The sequence below is a fragment of the Canis lupus genome, chromosome 6 (genome assembly GCF_048164855.1).
Source record: "Canis lupus baileyi chromosome 6, mCanLup2.hap1, whole genome shotgun sequence".
Taxonomy (NCBI): Eukaryota; Metazoa; Chordata; class Mammalia; order Carnivora; family Canidae; genus Canis; species Canis lupus.
Genome location: NC_132843.1, coordinates 4603404 through 4628875, shown reverse-complemented (window position 1 = coordinate 4628875; position 25472 = coordinate 4603404). Strand labels below are relative to the sequence as shown.

Below are 25472 nucleotides of genomic sequence, written 5' to 3'. Positions count from 1 at the left end.
ATTCAAAATGTGACACGCAAATGTAGAAGATCCATGGTCCTCATGACTGTGCCAATATGTGTAAGCTAATTTTGAAATTTTCCACTTAAGAAGTAAGGCATTCCAAAAAGGAAAAAAAAAAAAAAAAAAAAAAAGGAAGTAAGGCATTCCATAAACTTAGCCATTCCTATAAAGGAGAGTTCTGAGCTTTGTGGTCATTTGCTTTTTGGTGAAAATGAAACAGCAAAAAGTTTCACTGGTATGGTTCTATAGGTAAAATAATGAACTGAATGAAAATTCTGCATTAAGACAAAATTTGAAGAGTTCTATATATATTTCAAAGTCTTCACCTTACATCCCCAAGATATTTTTTATTATTTATTTGCAACTTAACTGGAAAGACCCTAGTAGAAATACCATGTAGCCAGTGCACGTGTTATCTAGGAAAGAATACCTCAGGATTTCCCATAATGTTATGCTCCAGATAGAACAAATGAAAAGCAAGTTGATTCTTAAAACTGAGGTTAAATATAGATACCTATTAGCTGGAAAGAGTGACTTCAAAATCAACTAAGCAGTCAAGCTAAAAAGTTGAGTACATGAACTTGCTAATACTAATCATTTTGATCTATAAGAATGGCCATTTCATTAGCATCAAACTCCCACAAATAGAGAGAAGAAATACATGTCTACTACACATTCTATTTGAAATCTTATTGAGGTCACCATTCCAGCACTTCTCAAGACCTTTTTTGCTAAAAAGAGTAAGACAGTCTTTCTGTGAACACTACAAAGCTAATGGAAGAATGAATGACAAGATCATTTCCTTCAGAGTTCTCGCCACCTTCACAAATTAGACTAAAAACTTCCACTGAATGTCTCCAAGTGGGACTTGGAATTCCCCACCACACCCACCTCTTAATCCTCCTTTGCAAAAGCTCAATTTTCTATTTCCAATTTTTTTATTGACATATTGTTGGAGCCAAAAAAAAGATTTTTTTCCCTTTTGCCTTCACATTTGGATCCATCCTTTATTACTTTGGCTTTATGTACAATTATTTAATAACTTCTAAAGTATTATAATTTCTGCTTCAAGATTCCCTGCAATGAAACTGATATAATCAGAGAGGAAAATGGTTCCAGAAAGAAGAATGGTGCTCTGGGCACATAAAAGAATGATAGGGGACTAGGAAAAGGACATGAAGTTGCCAGAATCACAAATGTCCACTCCATCCTTCCTTCTAAATTTATCATTCATGACCAGGTACCATGTCTTATTTATCTTTCCTTACTACTTGGACCCAAAGGGACCTCTTTCTGAGTCCTATATTGTATAATGTCTTTATCTGACATTTGGAAATATATATATTACCATGTCATTTGTTGTCCTAGGCTGGGTCACCAGGAAAAGACTCAGATTGAGATGGGTATACAGCAAGTTACTTGAGAGGGCTCTAAGCAAACCACCAACAGGGCAGTGAGGGAGGCAGGACTGGGCCAGGGGAAGAGCTGGACTGAGGATGCAGCTGCAGTGGAGCCCTCGGAGGGTCCTTAGGGAGATGTGGAGCTAGAATGGCCCTTCACAACTGTCTAGAATGAGGCAAGAAGGCTGAGCCTGTGTATTCCACTCACTCCCATCACTGGCCAGAAGGTGGATGTGGGATGTCCCCAGAGATGGGTGTTATATGGACAAAGCAGCTTCCTACAGCGAAAGATTGCTGTGAGCAGTCTGAATCAACTCTCCAGGAACCTGGGGGATCAGAGCCACCATCATGGAGTGGGTAGGGGCACTCACACCCCACAGGGCAACTAGGTCCTCTTGTTCTAGACTTTCATTGTCCTCACATACAGTGTAAGCATCCTGAAGGCAAGGGACTGCTCCTGGCATAAGATGTCAAGTTTAACAGGTATCTGGGGCAAGAAGTGAACTAAGAGTATGAAGCAGAAGGGCTTTCTCACTACAGAAAACTCTGGGGCCTGGGACTTCCAGGGTAGAGTGCAGTTATCACTTTGAAGTACCTCCTTTGCCTTAAACACATGGAGATATAGTTGACACTTGGACCACAAGGATTTGAACTGGGCAGGTCCACTCATACACAGATTATTTTTTAAGAGTTGACAGCAATAGCAAGAAGACATTTCTGTACAACTGCCTGCTCCGATCTCCACAGGACCTAATGTAAGGTGATCTGCACAAGGGCCATGCCTGCTGCCCTCTGAGGATCTAGGAGACTCCCTGGGTGGCCCAGGTGATGGCAGGACCTGGCAGGACTGCAGGTCACCCTGTGTATTGATGGTGGTCGGGGTGAGCACCAGGGCTGGCAACCAGGAAGCTTGGCTGAAGCAAAGGAACTTGCCTAAAGGGCAAGGATGGGATATAACAAGAAGCCCTCCCACCTCCCACCCCACCCCTGCTTTGGCCCCTGTCCCACTGCAACGTCTCAGCTCTGAAGGCCAGTATACTCATGTGTAGCTTTGGCTGCTGAAGGCCACTGATGGTTGGCAGTGTACCTCCAAGCATACAGGCATCTGTCCTTGCCTGAAGTAACCCCCCGGTAGCTAAGTCAAGGCCCCCAGGCTGCTGAACACTGCCATGCCAGCCTGGGGTGGGACCCAGGTCCCACCCTGCCCCTGCACTCACCTCAGCCTGGCCTGTCTATCTCTGGATTTTTTTTTTTATAAATATACATAAAGTACTATAAATATATTTTCTCTTCCTCAGGATTTTCTTAGCAATATTTTCTCTTCTCTAGCTTACTTTATTATAAGAATACAGTATATAATGCCATAACATATAAAATATGTGTTAATTGACTGTTATCAGTAAGGCTTCTTGTCAATAGTAGCTTATTAGTAGTTATGTTTTGGGGAGTGAAAAGTTACTGGTGGATTTACCACTGCATGGTGTAGGGCGGGCAGTACTCCTAATTCCATCTTTATTCAAGGGTCAACCATAATAAGTGAATTATGAAGCTGATAGCCAAGAAGACATAATCACACACCAGCCTAAGATAATCACCCTAAGGGACAAAACTAGGAGAGAAATGCAAAGCTGAGTGCAGGCTGCTCTTAAAGCAGGCAAAAAAAAAAAAAAAAAAACACACCTTAAAGTTGGCTTCATGGTGAACATCTAATTACATGCTTGGTATGAGCAAGGAGGCCATTATTAGGAAGACTGATTAAAACAAGGATTCGGGTTACAGCTCCTCAGATTTTAAAAGGATGCTGGGAAAGAATCTGCTCCTGACCACGTCATGATTTACAGTTTACAAGGCGCTATGTGCTTGGGTAAGAGGGAGAACATGGATATCACACACCCAGGAAGCCCATATCTCTAATGTCATCATAGGACAGATCTCTCAGTCTCAACTAGGATTCCATGGGTGCAGGTGGGAGCAACCAAAAAGCTTTAGAAAGAAAGATGAGTAAGGAGGATGTGGAGAAGAGAGCTAGAACCAGAGCAAGAGAAAGAGGGAGAGGCTGAGACCAAAGAAGCTTTCTTGTTCCGGATGAGTAAACAAACTATAATTCAAACACAGGAAGAAACATGAATTCACTCAAGGTAAAATGAAAAATTATATAACATACTGAAAATGACTTTAAGTTTCTTAGGGTTCTCCAAAAGACAAATAAAGTAAATCCTAAAAAATGAACAAGAGGGATCCCTGGGTGGCTCAGTGGTTTGGCGCCTGCCTTTGGCCCAGGGCGCAATCCTGGAGTCCTGGGGTCGAGTCCCACATTGGGCTCCTGGCATAGAGCCTGCTTCTCCCTCCTCCTGTGTCTCTGCCTCTCTCTATATATGTCTATCATAAATAAATAAATAAATAAATAAATATTAAAAAAAAACACACACTCAATGAAAAAAAATGAACAAGAAATTATTTTTTCAAAGATAGAGACATGAAATAAATTAGGTAACACTGAAAAACAGTAACCAAATGTCTTTTCTAAACCCAGTCATTTAACTCATTAAGTAGATCAATAGGAAAGCTACACCCTGGATCAGGTGGAGACAAAGATAAATATTGTGAACTGGATGATAAGATTGAGGAACTCACCCAGGACTCAACACAAGGACTCAAAGAACAGTGGTTAGGAGGGGAGCCTGGGTGGCTAAGCAGTTAAGTGTCTGCCTTTGGCTCAGGTTGTGATCCTGGGGTCCTGGGATCGAGTCCTACATCAGGCTCCCTGCAGAGACCCTGCTTCTCCCTCTGCCTGTGTCTCTGCCACTTTCTCTGTGTCTCTCATGAATAAAAAAATATTAAAAAAAAAAAAACAGCAGTTGGGAGACATGGAAGACAGAAGACAGATGGAAAAAACTCAACACAGATAGTTAGGAAAAGGTGGAAGAAGTATTTGTTTAATTGCCTTCCATTTATTTGTGAATTTATTCATGAAACAAACCATTGTTTCACAACTACTGTGTGAGAGACATCTTGTTAAAAACTTCATAGTCTTTGGATAGAATAAGGCATAGTGTACCCTTGAGCTCATTCATTTTACTGAGAAGCAGAAAATATGCTAGGTACATCATAAAGATAATAACAATTAGAAATTGGAAATAACATTTTTAAAAAATTAGTTAAAAACTATATTTGTAAAAAGACATAGTTTACTCTTAATGTGAGTGGTTAGGGTTCTCACACACACAGTAAAAAACCCACATATAACTTTTGACTTCCCCAAAATTTCACTTCTAATAGTCTACTGTTGACCAGAAGCCTTACCAACAACATAAACAGCTGATTAACATATATTTTATACCTTATGTGTATTATATACCATATTCTTACAATAAAGTAAGCTAGAGAAAAGAGAATGATACTAAGAAAATCATAGGGGTGCCTGGGTGGCTCAGTTGATTGCGTGTCTAACTCTTGATTTTGGCTCAGGTCATGATCTCAAGGTCATGGGAGGGAGCCCTATGTTAAGCTCCATGCTCCTGTGGAGTCTCCTTGAGATTCTTTCCCCTTGCCCCTCCCCCTGCTTGCGCATGCTTTCTCTCTCTCACTAAAAATAAATAAATCAATTTTAAAAAAAAGAAAAGGAAAATCAGAAAAAAGAGAAAATACATCTATAGTACTGTATCGTATTTTCTGGAAAAAAAAAACAACATACACATGGGCTTGCACAGTCTAAACCTGTGTTGTTCAAGGGTCAACTATACACGTACATGAACACGTAGAGTTGGGAAGGAGCCAAAACTTTCAGCAGAATTGGAAATTCTAGGTCCTCTAGCTCTGAGAGCCAGACAGTAAATATTTTAAGCAAGGTCACAATTCTGCCATTGTAGTACAAAAGCAGTCACAGACAATACATGAACAAATTAGTAATGGCTATATTCTAGTAAAACTTTATTTCTGGAGACTGAAATTTAAATGTCCCATAATTTTCATATGTCATGAATTAGGTTGATTTCTTTTTCAACCATTTAAATTAACTCACAGTCATATAAAGACAATGGTGGGTAGAGAAGTGTTGGCCTGTGGGCTGCAGTTTGCTGACCCCGGCTCCAGCAGAAGAGAGCACACTTGACAGCAAAATGTTCTTGATATTAAAGAAATTTCTAGTAGGCATTCCACAGATTCCATGATGTCTGAGGGTCATTTCTCATTTATGGAGAAGTAACAAAGTACAGTGTTCATACCAGGTGATAAGAGTTTGCCCTCATTGTCTATACTCACATGGTTTGTTCCTTGGAGAAAACCACCCCCCTTCTACACACACATATGCACTTTTACTTTCTCTAATTTCAACATTTCCAAAAGAAGTCAGGCCAAAAATCACAGCTCAAGTTGTAAATATATGCCTCATTCCTATTATCAGGAGGTAGTTGTTCTGTTGTGATGTTTTATTAGAAGGAAAAAAAGATATTCATATAGAAATATATTAATATAAACAGAGCCTTGTATAAGCACACTTACAAATTCCTGCTAAGGTCTCAAAAGCTGAACTATGGAAAGGAGGCCAAATTGGGTAACTCAAGCACCCCAAAAAAATGGCTTTCCTTGCACATTCTCATGGCCCTCCACAGGCAGGTTTGGCAGAGAACAGGCCAATACAAACATCCAGTGTGGATATGAAGAATTTACTTTAGTAGGATCAATTGATTAACCAGTCCCACTCACACAGAGGAAGGCATTTCCAAGTGCAGCAAGCACTGGGGCTTCCTTGTGGATTGGCCAACACCTTTGCATGAAGCCAAGGGCAGAGATCCAAACCCAGGAGACAAGAAGTTGCTCAACCTTCTGCAGAGCACCCCAGTGATGAGCCTTGTCCTTGTCCTTCCAGGTCTTCCTTCTGGAGGGGAGGAGAACACTTAGAGGCTGAATGATGCTGTAAGAGTCAAGACTATGGATGCTATTTACTAGAGTACTGAGAAAAGCTTTCAGGTAAAAGTGAAACCTCTGAATTGGGGCTTTCTTGCCCCAATTCAGTAAACAAACTATAGGACTAAGAGAACAGAGCAATATTTTGGAGCTTTTACATTTTTTTTTTAAACCATGCCATGACTTTGGCAACTCTTACTGTAAACAACTGATGGTTTCCATGTTTTTCTGCTAAGACCTGATAAGCATAGTGTGTGAGTGTGGGTCTGTCCACTGCAGAACCCTCCCCCCCCCATTACAGACAGGTCTTCTGATGGCAGACATGTCCTGCCCATGCCCCTGCTAGTTCTCAGGGATCTTCATATGGCACATGGGGCAGGGAGTAGGGAGCACCGGGAGTAGGGGGCGATTATACTGCTTTCTGGTTCCCTCTGGACGAAAATCCTGCAAATTTCAGAGTGAAACTAAAGAAAGATAAGAATTTAGATATTTACCAGACTTGGCCCCATTCTACCTCTGATTCTGTGACTTCACAGATTTTCCAGACTGAGTTGTCCCCCCACATTTATCCTCAAAGAAACCACATAGCAATTTATCTTTATCAGGGAGTAGCCATTTGGGAATAAAAAGCCTTAGTCATTTTTTTTTAGATGATTCAAGCTATGAGAAGTATGGTTTGATGTCCATACATTTTCTTTCAGCTACAAAGGATGTGGAAGGAAGAAAATACAAAATAAACAAGTAGTAAATGAGAAAAATCTGCTCTGTTGATCAAGCTATCAAAATCAGAAGGGAGAATTTTTTTAAGGAAATTCTGAACTTATGAATGGTCTCATTTCTAAAAACTTCAGTTATCTCAATAATTCATTGTTGAACAATAATTCATTGTTCAAGGGAAGAAGAGCTCTTCTGAAATTTGTGTGTCCCCAATTCTCACCGCATTCAACACGATGCAGTTTTGACAGAGAAGTTCTTTCCAACATCTTGCTCCAGATAATTGATTTGTGCACTTCCTAATGTTGACCAGACTGTAAGTTCCTTGAAGGTAGGAGCCAAATATCACACCTCTCTAGACACTCGGGAGTGTCTAGCACAGCGCTTTGCACATAAGAGTACCCATTAAATGGCTCCTGAAAGGACATAATAAATGAAAATCACATAAATGAGAGAAGGTGGTCCTTGTGTACTGATCTCAATATATGTTGGCAAGAACATTTCACATCAAGCCAACAAGAAGTCTACATACTTCTTGTTATTTTATTAGGCCAGGTTGCCAAATTCTGCACCAAGGGACCTACAAATGGTAATGAATGGGAGAAAACAATTAGGCTATTGAGTCCATTCCCCATCAAGGCAGTCTCATTCCCTGTGGAGCATTCTTCCAGCAATTAGCTTTAGATGTTTTCTGCACAGAGTTATTCTACAATTCCTTTAAGAAAACAGTGAATTCAATTCTGAAAAAAAAAATGTCAATTCTGCTACACTTCATTCTCTTACCCCACGTAACTTTGCCTTTGTCTCTTTTTTCTTTCACATCTCTTCAAAAACTCATTTAGTTCCACATATATCGTCAGACATGAAGTTATTGCCTTCAACTTCATGTTGATAGAGATTAGGAACCTTGGGTGGGGGCAAAGTGGAGAGTGTCCCCACACACCTAAGAATGGCACTCATCAAAGGCAGGTGGAGATTAGGGACTGTCAGCATGCTTCCAGCTGCTCCCCACTTTCATTACACTTCCCCCCACCCCCAGCTTTCTGCATTTCCATTAGCATGAGATACCCAGATTAGTTGGCCAGGATAGCCTTTCTGTCTTGGATTGCTAGTCAAGACAGACTTTTGCCCTGTTAACAGCTCATTTTTCCCACAGTGACCATGTACCAGGTCGCTATGACTAACCGCCTTGTGACCTGCTATGTTTATGCTCTCCATCCCTGAGCTTTCTTGTCAGGCTGTGGAAGCTGGGCAGGGCAGCTGTCAGCCAGCACTGCCTTCTGTTGGTTGTTTGTGCTTGCAAGCACCAAGAATGACTCATCTGCAAAGGGGGGTCTCCAGTAAAAGGCACATATTATCCTCAACATCTCTCCCCAGAAAGAGGAAAGAGCCTAGTACATTTTCAAAAATCGGCTTTTAATTAATTTTTCGCCATTGCTTCAAGGGTACGTTGTAATTTATCTTTAAAGCTGGCAAGAAGACAAAGCAATTTCTCTTTATATATTGCACATGCCTGTCTCCTTCCTTTTGCTCAGGTCTCAGTTCAGATGTTTAAGCCTTCCCTGGTAATGCAAGCTAAAACGGACACCATCTCCCCAGATGCTCATGTTACCCTGCTTTGCACACCTCACTACTTGCAATTACTTTATTTCTTTTTTTGTTGTTGTTCTCTGTCTCTGTCTCTATCTCAGATGTAAGCTTCACAAGTCCAAGATCCTATTTTTCCTGCTCAGTTATCACTGCGCCCATCGATGCATAGAAAAGTGCTTAGCAGATAGTTAGCACACAGTAAATATTGGTTGAATGAATGAACACATGAATGAAATGTAACAGGTGAACATAATAAGTCCTATGTTGATTTACAGCTGTTAACACAGCCATATGGGGGACACATTGAAAAATCTTTATCTTTCTCCAGGGTAAAAGATTAAAAGATGCAGGGCATTAACATATTAGCATGTGGCAGGAAAGGGAATAGGAACCTCCTCACAGTTAAATTCATGGAGTTCAAAAATTTACCTACTATTAGCTTATTGGCATTGCATCCACATTCACACTCCTACATCTGCTATGAAACACAGCAGCCAAATCCACAGATCCCTCCTTCCCACCATTTTCAAATTCATTCATCCTTTTCTTTCCTTCTTTCCTCCCTTATTTCTCTTATTTTTAAGATTTTATTTATTTACTCATGAGATACATAGAGAGAGGCAGAGACATAGGCAGAGAGAGAAGCTGGCTCCATGCAGGGAGCCTGATGTGGGACTCGATCCCAGGACCCCGGGATCCTGCCCTGAGCCAAAGACAGATGCTCAACCACTGCGCCACCCAGGTGGCCTGTTTCCTCCCTTATTTCCTCCCTCCCTTCTCTCCTTCATTCCTTCCCTCGTTTCTCATTCTCTCTCTCTCTCTCACATATACACACGCATTCTTAAGATGCTTCCCTTCTAGTTTTATCTATTATTTGACTCTTGGGTATATTTTTAGTATGAAGATCCTTCCTGGATAGTCTAAAAAATGATTTTAAGTATTTTTGTTTTTTATTATATTACCTATTTTTTTTCATTTTAACTAGGACTTACATCATTTAGAAGAAAAATATATTGTGCAGAGATTTTAAAAGTGTCCTGAGAAACAAAATAGTAAAATGAATTCCCACATTTAGTCATAACAGACTCAGTTATTAGAGAAAATACATCTGACTCCCATAGGTTACACTTAAAAAAAAAAAAAAACATAAAAGCTCTAAGTCACTTGACTAGACGGAATAAAGTGAAACTATAGGTATTTAATGTAATGATTCAATGAGTTTTGGCAAATGTTTGCATCTGTGAGACCATCGTGACAAGATATAGAACATTTATACTACCCAACATGTCCTTCATGTCCTCTTTCAGTCATTTCTCATCCCTCCTAGAGATTTAAGAATCTCAATGAACCCTAAGCATAATAAGCTCAAAACGAAACCGCTGTGGGATACATCACGGTCAAATCACTGAGAGGCTAAGGTAAAGAGAAAATGTTAAAGGAGCCAGAGCAAAACACGTTAAGTAAAAGAGAACAAAAATAAGATTTATGACAAACATCATCAACAACTATGGAAGCTAGAAGATATTGGAATGACAGTATTTATCATACAGAAGCAAAGAGGGAAAAGTCTTTTAACCAAAAACTCTCTATCTAGTGAAGCTATCTTTCAAAAGTGAAGGCAAACATGAAGACACTTTTAGACAAACAAACACCAAGAAAATTCACAACCAACAAATCTGCACTATCAGGAATACTAAAAGAAGCTCTTCTGAAAAGGAAAATCACACTACCTGGCAACTCCTACGTACAGGAAGGAATGAAGAATACAGAAGTGTTAATTAGGTATGTGGATAAATAGAAAAATCTGCCCCTCGCCTATACCAATTTAAGTCAGACAGAGTCTCACTGGCTCCCACTGCCTTCAGAGGGCACATTTTCCTCCTCACTTGGCAAGTAAAATGTGTATGGGACAAAAGGGTGATGTATGTATCTACAGAGTAAGCTGTAAACTTGAGAATCCTTTTTCCAATAGCTTTTTCTCCTCAATCACTTTGTGGGCATTGAACTCCCTGACTTTAGAAATGTCCCCTGAAAAAATAATTTTTTTGCCATATCATTTGGAAAATGACCAAATTACTTTGCCTTTTGTGCCTTTAATACACACTTCAGCCATACCAGTGACCTTGTACTAATCACCCAAGATGCTACCTCTGCACTGAAAGCAGGCCAACCACACCAGAGCACTGGGTTCTGTCCAACCAACAAACATCAAAGTGAATCTCAAATACATGCCTTCATCTTAGTTACAACTGCTAGTTAATACTTGTGGCTGCCTTGCCTCCTGGCTACCTGCACAGTTCTCGACTCAGTGATGACTTTCCCAACTCCTCAACTGTTTTCCTATGCACATCTGTGTTTGGCTATCCACTGGGCCCCCCATTTTATTGAGCCCATGGCTTCTGCAAAACATCCTGGCTTTTGACCCTTGGTCACTGATACCTCTGGTCCTCTAGTTCTGATCATCTGGATTCCAAATCACTTTTATGATCTCAAATTCCATCTTTTGCATATCTCTTACTCATTCCCTGATCCATTGTGGCATGCTAGCTGCATACTACATTCCAGCATTATACTGGGTGCTATAGTGACAAAGATGAACAATACATAATCCCTGCACTGAAACCACTCACATTTCTGAAAGGTTGAAGGATCGGCTAGTTGATTAAGGCTAGAGGGGATGACACGGTGTTCTAAAGGCTTAAGACTCAAAGAAATGTGTGCTATTTTTCACCAACTTAATCAAAGATCATAAGTATTTTAGAGCCCTCCCACTATTAATAATAATAAATCTTTCAGTTGATTAGTTAAATAGGGAAATGGTCATAGAAACTTTTTCATACAATTATTGTTTTTCTTAACTTCTCATATTATGCCTTATACTGTGCTGTAGATTAAATTTGCTACATAACTACTGAAGTGATTTTGTTTAAGTTCTTCAGAATCTCTGTGACATACTCTCTTACCACATCAAATTGGAGGTTGCCTCAAAGCAGAAATTATGGTTGACTGTTCTTGAGGTGTAGTTGCCATTTAACTGGACAATGTATGCCAAGGGTTCTTAAGAAATACTTTTTAACTAAGTCCTGAGTGTTTGAAGGGTACAGGGATTCACAGAAGTCATTAAAGCTACTTGGGGGCCCTTACAAAGTAAATGGCCAAACTCCACTCTCAGAGCTTAAGATTACATTGCTCTGGGACAGGTTAAATCATGGATTTGTTGTCAAGGTAATTCTGCAGTAAGTGAGGGCCAAAAACTACTGTGCAGAAAGTTCTGGATGAGGGAAGGTTAGGCCTGGCTGGGCAAGTAGACTCATTGAGGTAAACCATAGAAGTATTTTAGAAGTTTTATTTTTTTTAAGACTTTCAAATTATTATTCATGAGAAACACAGAAAGAGGCAGAAACATAGGCAGAGGGAGAAGCAGGCTCCACGCAGGGATCCTGATGTGGGATTCAATCTGAGGATCCTGGGATTGCGACTTGAGCCAAAGGTCAAAGGTTGAGCCAAAGCTCAACCACTGAGTCACCCAGGTGCCTCAAGTTTAGAGGTTTTAGCAGTTCTTAATTTTTAAAGATCCTTAAATTTTATTTGTATTCATAGAGTAATAATATAAGTAGAGCACTGCAAAAATATATGTTGTGGGCTGAACTGTGTCCTCCACAAATGCTTATATTGAGGCCTTATCCCCAGGAGCTCAGACTGTGACTGTTTGGAGACAGGTTTTACAAAAAGGAAATGTTTCCTGTAAGTTAAAATGAGGTCTGGGACGGTGTGTCAGGGGATTGCTAATCTAATATAATTGGTGTCCTTACAAGAAGAGATTAGGACACAGACACACACAGAGGGAAGACCATGTGAAGACATAGGGAGAAGATGGCCATCAATAAGCCAAGGAGAGAGGTTTCAGAAGAAACCAACCAGTGCTGACAACTTGATCATGAACTTCCAATCTCCAGAGCTGTGAAACTTTGTTATAGCAGCCCTATCAAATGGGTATCTGTGGGCACTCCATGAAAAGAAAAAGATTATGAAGGAATTTTTCCTGAACCTTTAAGATATTTTTAGTCAATAGATCCTCCACCAAAGTGCTACGTAGCTTCAATTCAAGAAATAGGTGCCAAATACCTACTAGGTATAGTAGATTGCACCTGCCTTTGAATAACACATAAACCAGAGGGAAATAGCTCTTAAGGAGATCAGCACTCCATGCTTTGGTTTCCAAAATTGTCACACTGAGCCATTCAAAATGTTCCCTATCTGCTCCCCGAAGGTCTTTGCCAGATCATGATTTAATGCTTGTAAAATGCTCTGAGAAGGATGGCATGCCATATAAAACCTGGAAATGACAGAAACCTAATCCCACAATCCTCTTGAAGGCCAGAATCTGGCCCCACACACTTCATATACATCCATAAAATCTCTGAGGACAGAAATGCACCAGTGAAATGCATCTTCACTCTTAAGTGTGCATAGATCCAGTCACTGATTCAAAGGGTCTTTATTCACTAACCGTCATTTATCCTCATTACTCTCCAGTTGTTTTCTTAGAAAAACTCACCAACTTGGAATGGGTGTCTCTAAAAAAATGGAGAAAAGCAAAACTACAAGCAGCCATCTGTAGGTCTTTAACAATATAAGAATATAATACATTGACTATTATTTTGCCTCATGATAACTGCCATGAGGATGGGGCTCTTGCCTATATTCTATATGTTCGTATGCTTAGCCCAAAGATGTACTTGGCCCAGAGAGCACAATCAATACTTTTAAGAGAATAAGTATATAATTTTATACATCTTCCTACTGAATCAACAAATAGCTGAAATGTTAGTTTTTAATGCACTGAATTTGTTCATTCACTATCTATTCATTGTACATTTCTAATGTATAAGACACTGTGCTACATAGCATGAAAAAAGAGAAGGCACAGCCCTTAACTACAAGTTGCTACATCCAGTCCCTTAGCCATAACATGCAAACATCTTCCTATGAACTACAAGAATAAAGGACTTAGGACCTTTTAAAATATTTGTTCTTTGATATTTGAATTTTCAAATCTTTTATTTATTTATCCATTCATCTATTTGACAAGGATTTGTTTACATATGTTCTATGTTTCCTGTAAGTGTACTTTTAAAGAGGGTCTTAATTCAATTATGTTACCAAGGATTGAAAAATGGGGTTAAGGTTATAAGCATCAGTATCAAATTAATCTTTCATGGCAATTAGAACCTATTATACTTGAGTCAGACTTTTTTTTCTCTTATATAAGACTCTTTTACTTTTTTCCTTTTGTAGTATAATGAAACTTACATTTCAATATTTCCTTCCCATAGCTAATGAAGACCTTATTACTGCATGTATTAGCAAATTTATTTTTTAAATATGCTAGATAATTTTACTTTAAGTCTCTTGCATATAATAGAATTAGAATTCTTTTTTAAATAGAATATTAAAAACTTTGCAATAGGCATTAATATTTCTTTTTTAGCACAATTCTTTTCCATCACTCAACTGCTAGAACTTCACCAGGAAGATCCATAGCCGAGATAGCTGATACCACACTGTCTTAAAAGAAACACCCTTGAAACAGGCAGTTAGCTACTTTTTGACTTGCATTCCCAAGGAAAAGTAAAGCTACAATACTTGATATATCTAGGGCCATCAAACAATTAAATATAAACATTCTTATAATTGAAAACAGGTATGTTACCAATGGATTTCATTGCACAGTCCCTTAGCAAAAGGAAAAAAAAAAAGTTCTAGGTTGTGTTCTATTCTTGAAGGTAAAATAATTTCAAAAGTACATAAACCTGAATGATTGTTACTTATAACTTTAGAAAATCATTTTCAGCATCCTCTTTGACTGCCTTAAGTGCTCCATTAGACATCTAAATGTGAGCTAAAGCATCTATCCACAACGTTTAATAAGCAGGTTTTTTCTCAAGTACCACACATCCTCAAACTAAGGTACAGAAATCATCTATATTCCCAGCACCTAGGACACATACAGCCATTCAGTCCTTATTCACCTTATGTCCACTCTCCATAGACACTGTGAAAAGCCTATTAAACTCCTCTAGATGCTAAAAGTCTTTAATTAGGCTTCATTGCTATTTAGTAATTAGAGAGATGTAAAAACTTGTATGAGCAATTTAAATGTAAATGTCTGATTTTCCTGGTACATACTAGGCTGCCAGCTCAGGTGGTGATTTAAGTTGATTTTTTTTTTTTTTTGCATTTCTCATTATATCACATCATGTAAAAAAAAAAAAATCTTTAAACCAGAAAATGGATGACCATCCTTTTTTTATTCATTAGTCTGTAAACTAATGTAATATTTAATTTGACTTGTATTGGCATTGGTTATCAGTGTATTCTTCCAAAACATTACATTATTCATATATTCTACAATTTTCTGATTAAATCTTTTATTTCTTCATTATCCATTTGAAAAGTTACTTGGCTAAATAATGGTCCTTGAGGATGCCCACACCCTAATCCCCAGAATCTGAAAATATGTTCCCTTACTTGTCAAAAAGGACTTTGCAGATGTGATTAAGTTAAAGAATTTGAGATGGGGAGATGAGCCTGAATTATCCTGGCAGGTCCAGTGTCATCACAAAGGCACTTACCAGGTTAAGATGAAGGCAAGAAAAAAGATGACATTGTGAGCAGGACAGATGGAAGGGGCCATGAGCCAAAAAACAAAATGCCCTGGAAGCTTCTAGAAGCTGAAAATGAGAAGAAAATGGGTCCTCTCCTGAGCCTCCAGGAGGCAGAAGAGCCCTTAATTTTAGCCCATTTCAGACATCAGACCTCCAGAACCATAGGAGAATATATTTATGTTGTTTTATGACATAAAGTTTGTGGTAACTCTTTATAGCAGCAGTAGGAAAAAATAGGTCACATCAACATTTGACCTTGACTTTGCCATTTTCTATTATACTTTACTCATTAATTCTAAATCACCCAAACAGAAAAATCTGCATTTTTAAATAATTTGGGAGGTTGTAAATAGAGCAGATGGATCAGCTGCTACCCCTACCAGTTCCAGAGCCAACCATATAATGGTGAACAATGGAATGCAACATCCTAATTCATTAGGAGCATTACAGCCCATGTGGGTGGTCTGATGTAGGCCTCAATGAGAAACTAAATGAACTCTTTAAAGTGGTAATATGGGAAATCTAACATTTAGATAAAACATATTAAAGAGACTTCTAATAGCTGGATGGCACCCAAGACTGTACTGTTTCAATCCTCAAATGTGTTAGTCCTCCTCAAACAGAGGTCATTCAAAAACATAAAGTTCCAAAATTCTCCCAAGTTTTATACAAGTGATACCAGAGAGCTAATGTGACTTTAAGAACATCTTGCAAGTGGGTTAAGAAGCCCAGAGGAGGAAAAGGTAAAGGATGGTTTATCAAGTCAAGAATATAGAGACCACCTACTCAGTCCCTAATGAAATCCACAACATCTGTTGGCATTAGCAGCTTGGAGGCCCCATCACTTGCTTCAGGTGTTGTTGCAAATCCAAATGACAGACACCTGGGCCTCTCCTACGCTCCAGAGTCCCAGCATCACCAAATCTCCCTGATTTCATCTAGAAATTTAAAAAGAATATTCTCTGGCAATAAAGACTTATCACTTTACCTACTTTGTTCACTTGTTTGACCTTGAGGGAAACAGGGCAGAATTCCATCATACCTGAAGCTACAGAACAGAGAAAAAAAAATGGCATGTATAATACTTCATTTCTGTTTACTTGCATGGCCCTCTACAGCAGACTTGAAGTCCTAATGGAAAATTATGAGCCAGACACACACACACATTCACACATACACACAGTGAAAACCCCTGAAGATGCACAGTTTCAGTCAGAACTGGGTACAGATTCATGTGTGTTCAACTTTGTATTTTATCTTATTTTATCTTATTTTAAGATTTTATTTTATTTATTAATGAGAGACAGAGAGAGAGAGAGAGAGAGAGAGAGACAGAGGCAGAGATACAGGCAGAGGGAGAAGCAGGCTCCATGCAGGGAGCCCCATGCGGGACTCAATCCTGAGTCTCCAGAATCAGGCCCTGGACTGAAGGTGGCCCTAAACTGCTGAGCCACCTGGGCTGTCCCCAACTTTGTATTTTAGATATTATTTTGAAGATGGGAGAATACTTTCCAGGTATTTTGTTACATGTCCTTGTTTCAGTCACAACTTCAGCCTTTGAAAATCAGCTCTGCGTTAGTGACAGTCAGCCAGGCATCGGGCACCCTCTTCCATCTTGCCTTGCTTGTCCTTTTCTTCCCTCACCTCAGTTGTTTCTTCCTCTTTCCCATCACTCTGGTACACCAAAATCAACAAGGACAACAGAAACTCTTATTAACCTGTGTTTATGCCTCTATGTAGCAAACGTAATCAGTACTGTGAGTGGAAGGAAGGAAATAAACCTTCAGTGACTCTAGAGAGCTGGATACCCACGGGGAGAGAAACAGGTTGAGTGGCAAAAAGGGGACAGACAGAATGACTAGGAATATGATCATAATATCTGGACAGATGTGAACAATTAAGGTACAGAAAACAGGAGCAAGAAAGAGGCACAGACAGAAAAAGGAAACAGGAAAGCCACAGGTAAGAATAAAGGGTATTAAACAAACAAACATATGCATGTTGGCCATGTCTATGTCTTCCTCTGTGAGATTTCTGTTCATGTCTTTTGCCCATTTCATGATTGGATTGTTTGTTTCTTTGGTGTTGAGTTTAATAAGCTCTTTATAGATCTATTAGAAATGACAAATACCCACCATTTGCTTCAACGTGGATGGAACTGGAGGGTATTATGCTGAGTGAAGTAAGTCAGTCGGAGAAGGACAAACATTATATGTTCTCATTCATTTGGGAAATATAAATAATAGTGAAAGGGAAAATAAGGGAAGGGAGAAGAAATGTGTGGGAAATATCAGAAAGGGAGACAGAACGTAAAGACTGCTAACTCTGGGAAACGAACTAGGGGTGGTAGAAGGGGAGGAGGGCGGGGGGTGGGAGTGAGTGGGTGACGGGCACTGGGGGTTATTCTGTATGTTAGTAAATTGAACACCAATAAAAAAAAAAGGGTATTAAACAAACAAACAACAAACAAAAGCCCAGACAATTCAATTCACAATTCTCTCCAGGAGAGAAAGTGAACTCTGGGGAGCCTCCACAAGAACTTAGGAGACCAAAGCACTCAACAGAGGATAAAGCCAGAAAAAAAAAATGTAGTTAGTTCATCAAAAACAAGCAACAAGGTATTCAGGAAAACAAGTGATCAGGTGGTAAAGAAAGAGACGCAGAAATTGTATACAGATTGAGCTCTAGGAAGGGCAAAAGCAAAAACGTGTAACAACAGACACGTGGCCTAGATCACTTTCAATTATAAAAACTGTTTCCAGGTATAGAGTATATTTTCATTGGAGACAGTCCCTTTCAGTTTTTGTTCATTGGAAGCAGATTTTATATATTTATTTAGCTCTTTTTTTTTATTTCATACATGGGAAAAGTTCATTCTTTCATGCTCAGTGCCTTTTGTTATTTCCTTCTCCCCTCAGTATTGATTTTTAACAGAAGTCTCTGACCTGCTGGTGTTTAAACCCAGAGCTGGGAGAGATGCTGGTGAGCTGAAAGGAGGGCCGGGAAGCCCAGAGAGTTGGTGGGAGCCAGAAACAAACTTGGATAGAAAACTCTGGCACACCAAGCTAGGGAAAATTCTCACCAGAAAGCAGCATTCACACATCTAAATGGCTTTCCAAGTGATGAGAAATGGAATTTAACTTTGAGATTTTCAAAAAACAGAACTCAGGAAAATTGCTGAAGTCATTAAAAGATGTGTTTTGCTCTCTAAGGTCAAACATCTAAATGTCAAATGGTTGAGCTGCCTGGAAGTCAATGAGTTCCTTATCTGACCGGAAGTATTTAAGTAGAAACAAAGTGACTTCTTCATAGTAATGTAGGAAACGTCAGCATTAAGAAGAGAGTTCTTCAGTAGACAACCTCCTTACTGATTCTGAAAACGGGTATTTTTAATACTCTGAAGAAGTGCAAATGACTCTCACCCTAACACATTTCATTGCAAGTAGGCAATTGTTATTAAAGCCTGATTTTTCTTATATTCACTGGGTATATAATATAATATAATATAATATAATATAATATATATAATATAATATAAAATTTCTATTTCAACCATTCCAGGAATGGGAAACATGCTATAAAACTTCATTCCTATTTATTTTCTTAGCGTTTTTGATAGTTGCATCACATAATAATTCCTAAGTACAAATGAGATAGCAACATGCTGCCTAAACAAGTGCTCTTCACTCTGCCTGGAACGTTCCCCTTAGGGTCTTTGCACTGATGGATTCACTCATCCTCAGATTCAGACCTCTTTCTCTTAGCCCACACAGACTTTTGTAACAAACCACCGTTTTAGGCATTATATTAGCTTCTTGTGGCCGCCATAACAAAGTACTACAAATTAGGTGTCCTAAACCCCAGAAATACATTGCCTCATAGTTCTGGAGGCTGGAAGTCTGCAGTTAGGTTGTCAGCCTTTATCTCTCTGAAGGTGTGAGGGTAGAATTGTCCCATGCCTCTTCTAGCGTCTGGGGTGGCCAGCAACACTGGTGTTCCTCGTCTTACAGCTGCATCACTGTGATCTCTGTCTCAGTAATGATGTAGTACTGTGTGTATGTGTGTCCATGTCTCTCTATCTTCTTTTAAGGACACCAGTCATATTGGATTAGGGCCCATCTACTCCAGTATGACCTTATCTTAACTAATAACATATCCAATGACCTGGTTTCCAAATAAGGTCATACACTGGGGCACCTGGGTGGATCAGTGAGTTAAGGTCTGACTCTTGATTTTGGCTCAGGTCATGATCTCAGGGTAGTGGGATCAGGCCCTGTGTCAGGTTCTGTCTTCAGCACTGAATCTGCTTGTCTCTCTCCCTCTGCTCCTCCCCCAGCTTGTTTTCTCTCTATAGATAGATAGATATAGATATAGATATAGATATAGATATAGATATAGATACAGGTATGAAAACTAAACCTTAAATCTTAAAAAATATAAGGTCACACACTGAGGTACTGTGGATTAGGATGTCACCATATCTTTTTGAGGCACAATTCAACTCATAGCAGTTATCTTTAATAGAACGGACCAAAAGTGAATCTCTTAATTCTATCCCAAAGCACTTCCCCACTTATTTCTTTCATTCTCAGTAAATATCAGCATAATCCATCTACTTGATCAATGCAAAAACTCAGGAGAAATTCTTGACTTTTCTGCTTCCATCATACTCCACATCCAATCCATCCCCAAAACCTGCTGAGTTACCTCCCAAATGTCCACTAATCCATCCTCTCCCCCATATGCACTGACGTCTCCACTGAACAGTGAGCCCAAGCCACCACCACCTCTGTCCTGAACTGTGGAAAGCAACAGCCTTCTAAGGAGTCTCCCTGGGACCTTTTTCACTCCCATACCAGTTTTGATAGAGGTCCTATAAAGACATTGATTTTCTCACACAATCCCCTACTTAAAACCATTCAAGATACCCCATAGCATTGAGAATGAAATTAAAACTCCCTACCAAGGCCTACAAGATCCCCAGTGCCAACTTTTCCATGTTGTTCTCATACTGATCTCATATTGTTCTCCATCATCAATATGGGCTTCCTTTCACATCATGGGAATAAGGTAAGCCTTTTACTACCTGAGAACTTTTGTACTTCCTGGGTGGTAAACTCATCCAGAGTTTACACCATAAATGTGTACCATGTCAGCATGACTAGCTGCTCTCCCTCCTTCAAGTTTTTATCTAAATGTCTGTTCCTCTGTGAGGTCTTCCAATGTCACACAAAACATTTTTCTAGCTTCTCTCAGCCTGGTAGCAGTGTTTGATGTTGGTGCCCTTGCTGGACTTCAAACTGGACAGAATGTCCTTAGTTCCTTGCCCCTATACACAGAAATTAGGAAGAAATGCTGATTTCTATTTTCTTTTCATTCAAATTCAAGTAGCCAACATATAATAATACATCATTGGTTTCAGATGTAGCGTTCAATTGATCAGTTGCATATAACATCCAGTGATCATCACATTATATGATCTCCTTAATGCCTATCACCCAGTTACCCCATCCCCCTCAACCTCCCCTAAAGCAACCCTCAGTTTGTTTCTCATAGTTAAGAGTCTTTCATGGTTTGTCTCAGTCTCTGATTTTGCATTCAGAAATCAGAATCCTCTGTGCTCTTTCCTATAGTCCACATACAAGTGAGATCATATAAAAATTGTCTTTCTCTGATTGGCTTATTTAATTCAGCATAAGACTCTAGTTCCATCCACGTCGATGTTAATGGTAAGATTCCATCCTTTTTGATGGCTGCATAATACTTCATTGTGTATATACACCACATTTTCTTTATCCATTCATCTGTCCATAAACATCTTGGCTCCTTCTACAGTTTGGCTATTGTGGATATCGCTGCTATGAAATGCTGATTTTTGTATATCACTGGGACATTGTGATTGTTTGTTATGCAGCATAAAGTGATTGATAAACCTTCTATCTCATCACTCTGCTTCTTTTCTTCATAGCACTAGTTACACTATCTAATGGAATTATGTACTTAATCACTTCCTTGTTGATTAGCTCTCACTAAAGAGTAAATCCACAAAGACAAGACACATCTCAGCCCTAATATAGTGCCTGTTATGTGCACAACCACTGTTTTGTGCAATGTAAGCAGAACTCCCTTTGGGGCTGATTTTTTTGGGGGGTGGGCTGATTTTATTTAATCTTCATTTGACCCAATTTCTACTTTCTCTTTTAAAAATACTTTCTATCGGGAACCCTGGGTGGCGCAGCGGTTTAGTGCCTGCCTTTGGCCCAGGGCGTGATCCTGGAGACCCGGGATCGAATCCCACGTCGGGCTCCCGGTGCATGGAGCCTGCTTCTCCCTCTGCCTATGTCTCTGCCTCTCTCTCTCTGTGTGTGACTATCATAAATAAATAAAATTTTTAAAAAATTTTTTAAAAATGCTTTCTATCAATCAAATTAGGCACTTCAACTTTAATTTCCTAGTTGTCAAAATTTGGGATTTGGAGACATGCTTAAAACAAAACAAAACAAAACAAAAAAAGCAACTTTCCCCTCAGCACAGCAAAGGAAAGACAACACAGAACAGAATACTTTTACAAAGATTAGATGTGACTTTTAATCGTATTTTATGCAAGTATAGTTTGTAAAACTTGTAGTCAGTTGTCCTCTGTCTGATGGGCTCTATTAACATCTCAAAAAAAAAAAAATCTCAGAATTACTATCAGAGTTCTAGGGCTCCAATGCTTTGGTTGGTCTACCAGTCTTTACCAAGCAACTTCCCATATTAATATCTTTGCTTGGCTTACATTGAATTGGCACTTGGGGTACAATTATTTCCCATGATAAGTTCATGTCAAATGCAAAAATTAGGTATTTCTAATTTGCACATTTACATACTCATTTTTCTGTCTATGCCTGGCACTGATGAATTACTGTATTTTTCTAGAAAAAAAGTAACACTCATAGGTCTTGGGGCTATGGATAAGATCATGGCAGACAGCTCTTGTCCAAACTGCTCATAATTGCAGAGTAGTGTTTTGAAAATATTAATATCACAGGTCTCTAGCAGTTTTCTAACCACTAAATAGAAGTTGGGAATAAGGGACAGCCAAACTCATACTTTATATTTCACAAAGTGAGCCCTGTATTCTTAAACAGTTAGTGGGTCTCACTACTATAATCCTTTCTTGAAGCCCAAGGCCTCACAGGGAGCTTTAAGAATTCTTGAGATTCATTATTTTATAAGAAAGTGACTAACCTGCTATCGTATTCTTCTGTCTTATACTTTGAGTTATTTTTTTTTGTTGTCTTTCAAAACAAAAAAAAATAAATAAAAGAAATAAGTAAACATGAACCCTAAAGAAAAACAAAAAAGTGTAAGAAGTGAACAGGTGAGAAAGCAGAGAGGGATTACAACTATTTCATATCCTGAAGTGGACATACTTGCCTAGTCCAGGAGCACCAACAGGTGTAGCTCCACCATATGAAGCATGTTGTCTGGGCTAGGAGATAAACCCAAACCCCACTGAAGGGGTCTACACTTATTTTCTGGTTCATAAAAAAGGAAACTTCAACCATTCCCACCTGCTCCTGAACTATACCACCTTAACCAGCTCAAAATCATAACTCAACCCAAAGGTGCCCATCATAGGTGCCAAGGAAATGGGTAATCCCCTCTTGGAAGAACTCAAGCTGGTTTTTCATGGAGTGAAATGGAAAGTAATGTTGTCACTTCCAGTTTCCCCATGTCCTCCACTCTGGAGAAAACACTTTCTTTTCCCTTCAACGAAAGCATCCTACCACATGCAGTCCATGCAGTCTGGGTGCTTCTGAAAGAATGTCTGTCTTCTTCTCTCCTCCTCTGGGTCCCACAGGCTCAATGTGCATGCTTTACTGGTGTGGTGTTGGGAATGTGGGATGAGCTTCTGGGCATATCCTAATGCTCCATCCTCTGATGGCTTTCCTCCTCCGCCATGCATTCTCAAGGATGAGACACAGAGTCATCAAAGCCCTACATGTGGCATCTGGGAACTTCCTTTTCCTCAGATCTCAGTATCTAGCCCACACTAAAACTGCTGAAAGAATGAATGAGAAACCTGTGTCCTTTACATTGGTACCTTCATAACCTCAATCTACTCAGCGTGTACATGTGAACACCTCCAGTGTGCTAGGCATTATTCTAGAACTGGGAATTACAAACATAAGTGAGGGAAACACCCTGCCCAGACTTGGTGCCATTCATCTCAACCTTAAAGCGATTGTCCAGGAGCCCAGTATACTTGACAACATCTTTTGGCCTTTCCTTTTTCCAGTTGTTCCTCGAGCACTTCAGCAAGGCTTCCAAAAAATAAGATGGGTCCTCAGGAGAGCAGCTCATGAGCAAACTCCATGCGTTCACCCGGTGTTTGCAATCTCCTATGGCTGCAAAGTTTGCAATGCTTATGACCTGTCTCCACCAAGGCTCACTCACTTTTGGCAAGCAGACTGGTTGCATGAAAGAGTAGGGCAGGAGGAGGGTGTTTACAATTGAATAGATGTTGCCACTGCTTCCAGTTCTTGGATCCCTAGAGGCATGGCATCCTGCCCATGCAGGGCTGCATGCAGTGGCATAGCATGATCTTTGGGCAGGGTGCAACAATAGCAGCATCCTCAAGAAAATTGCTCAGTTATTGTTCCGAGGGGAAAAAAAGTGAACTCTTTAAAAATTACACTAGAAGCAAAGTCAGTAAAGAGCAAGGCAGTATGTCAGGCATATTTCTACTGTTTTCATTTGCTCAGGCTGTCATAACAAAGTACCACACACTAATGACTTGGAAATATGCCTTCTCACAAGTAAATGTGGGGGCTAGAAGTTCAGAATCAAGGTGTTGGCAGGGATTTTCTCCTGAGGCTTCTCTCCTTGGCTTGTAGATGGCTACCGTCTTGCTATGTCCTCAGAGAGATGTGTGACAACCCGTGTGTGTGCAATGTCTCTCATCTCTCCTCCTCCTCTTATGAAAGCAGTCCTGTTGGATTAGGGCAAGCCCTTATGACCTCATATAACCCTAATTACCTCCACAGCGGCCCCACCCCCAACACAGTCATATGGGGACAATGGCTTCAACATACTAACTTCAAGGGCACAATTCAATCCATAACAACTACATAATGACCTTACATGTGAATAGAATACTGGAGCTTCAGCGTGCACAATTCTGTTTAATTACATAAATAAAAATATCTGTACTTGGCTGCAAAAGAAAAGGAAAAAGAAGAATGGGGGAGAAGTAAAGAGGGAGGGAAGAAAGGAGAAAAGATTTAATATCTATTTAAGAGTTTTAAAAGTAATATTTACAGTATGTAATTTTTGCCTTACAGGTGAACGCAGAACATATCTACCATGTGAGGTGGACCTCCATTTTATACCTAAGCTTTTCTGTAGATGTCAGCTCTTTGGGGGAGCGAGGCTGACTGTAGTGAGGAGGAATGTAATCTATGCCAAACTGCCTTCATTCACATCCCAGCAACTACAGTTAAGAGTGGTGAGTCCTTACACTTTTGCTACCCTCTGTCCTCATCATCTGTAAAATAAAGATGGTAACTGACATATCCTCCTCATTTTTTGGTCATATTATATATTGTAATAATATATAATACTCTTAAAGTAAAATAAAACAAAATAAAATATATAACACTCTTGAAGCAGTGTCTTTTAAATAGTAAGTCAACAATATATGTGTCTTATGGTTTTTGATCCTGACAAATCTTATGTGAGGTAAAGGCTGACATGTGTATTTGTTGTCTTATAGGAAATATTCAGGGTTTGAGAGGATTCCCCACGGATGCACAGCAAGTTCCTAGTGGAGCCAGGATCTCGGGTCTCAACTCCTCTAGTCCAGGGAGTACAGGGAAAACCTGGAAAGAGACAGTGGGCTTCCAAAGGGCAAGGGGAATGCTGGCGGTCTTATCCCAGAAGAGCTCAGGGAACTCTGTTCCCTTCACCATCCCAGGATGGATGTGTTTCTTTGCCTTTCTGGAATTAAAAGGCTCCCTGTTTTTGACTCTGACATTTCCTGAATGCCTGGCCCTCAGTAAGACTGTGAAGACACAAAAGGAGGCCCCTTAAGGAGCTCAGGCCCTCCATGGACAACTGTTCAGAAAATGAGAAAGTTCCCTAATTTACTCTCCCCTACGCAGTGGCTGGGGGAAGATTTGGCTGGCCCCAGTTGAATAGTGCACAA

General features: G+C 39.6%; 1 protein-coding gene and 1 long non-coding RNA gene across 6 annotated transcripts in view; one reads left to right on the top strand and one right to left on the bottom strand.

The window, feature by feature from the left end:
* PIEZO2 (piezo type mechanosensitive ion channel component 2) overlaps positions 1–25472 on the bottom strand; it is a 440944-nt gene that overhangs the window by 296715 nt on the left and 118757 nt on the right. The gene's annotated exons all lie outside the window — the stretch shown is intronic.
* LOC140634626 (uncharacterized) lies at positions 24324–25292 on the top strand. The gene is made up of 3 exons (XR_012032036.1): positions 24324–24518; positions 24610–24773; positions 25041–25292. It is a non-coding gene; the product is annotated as an uncharacterized lncRNA (long non-coding RNA).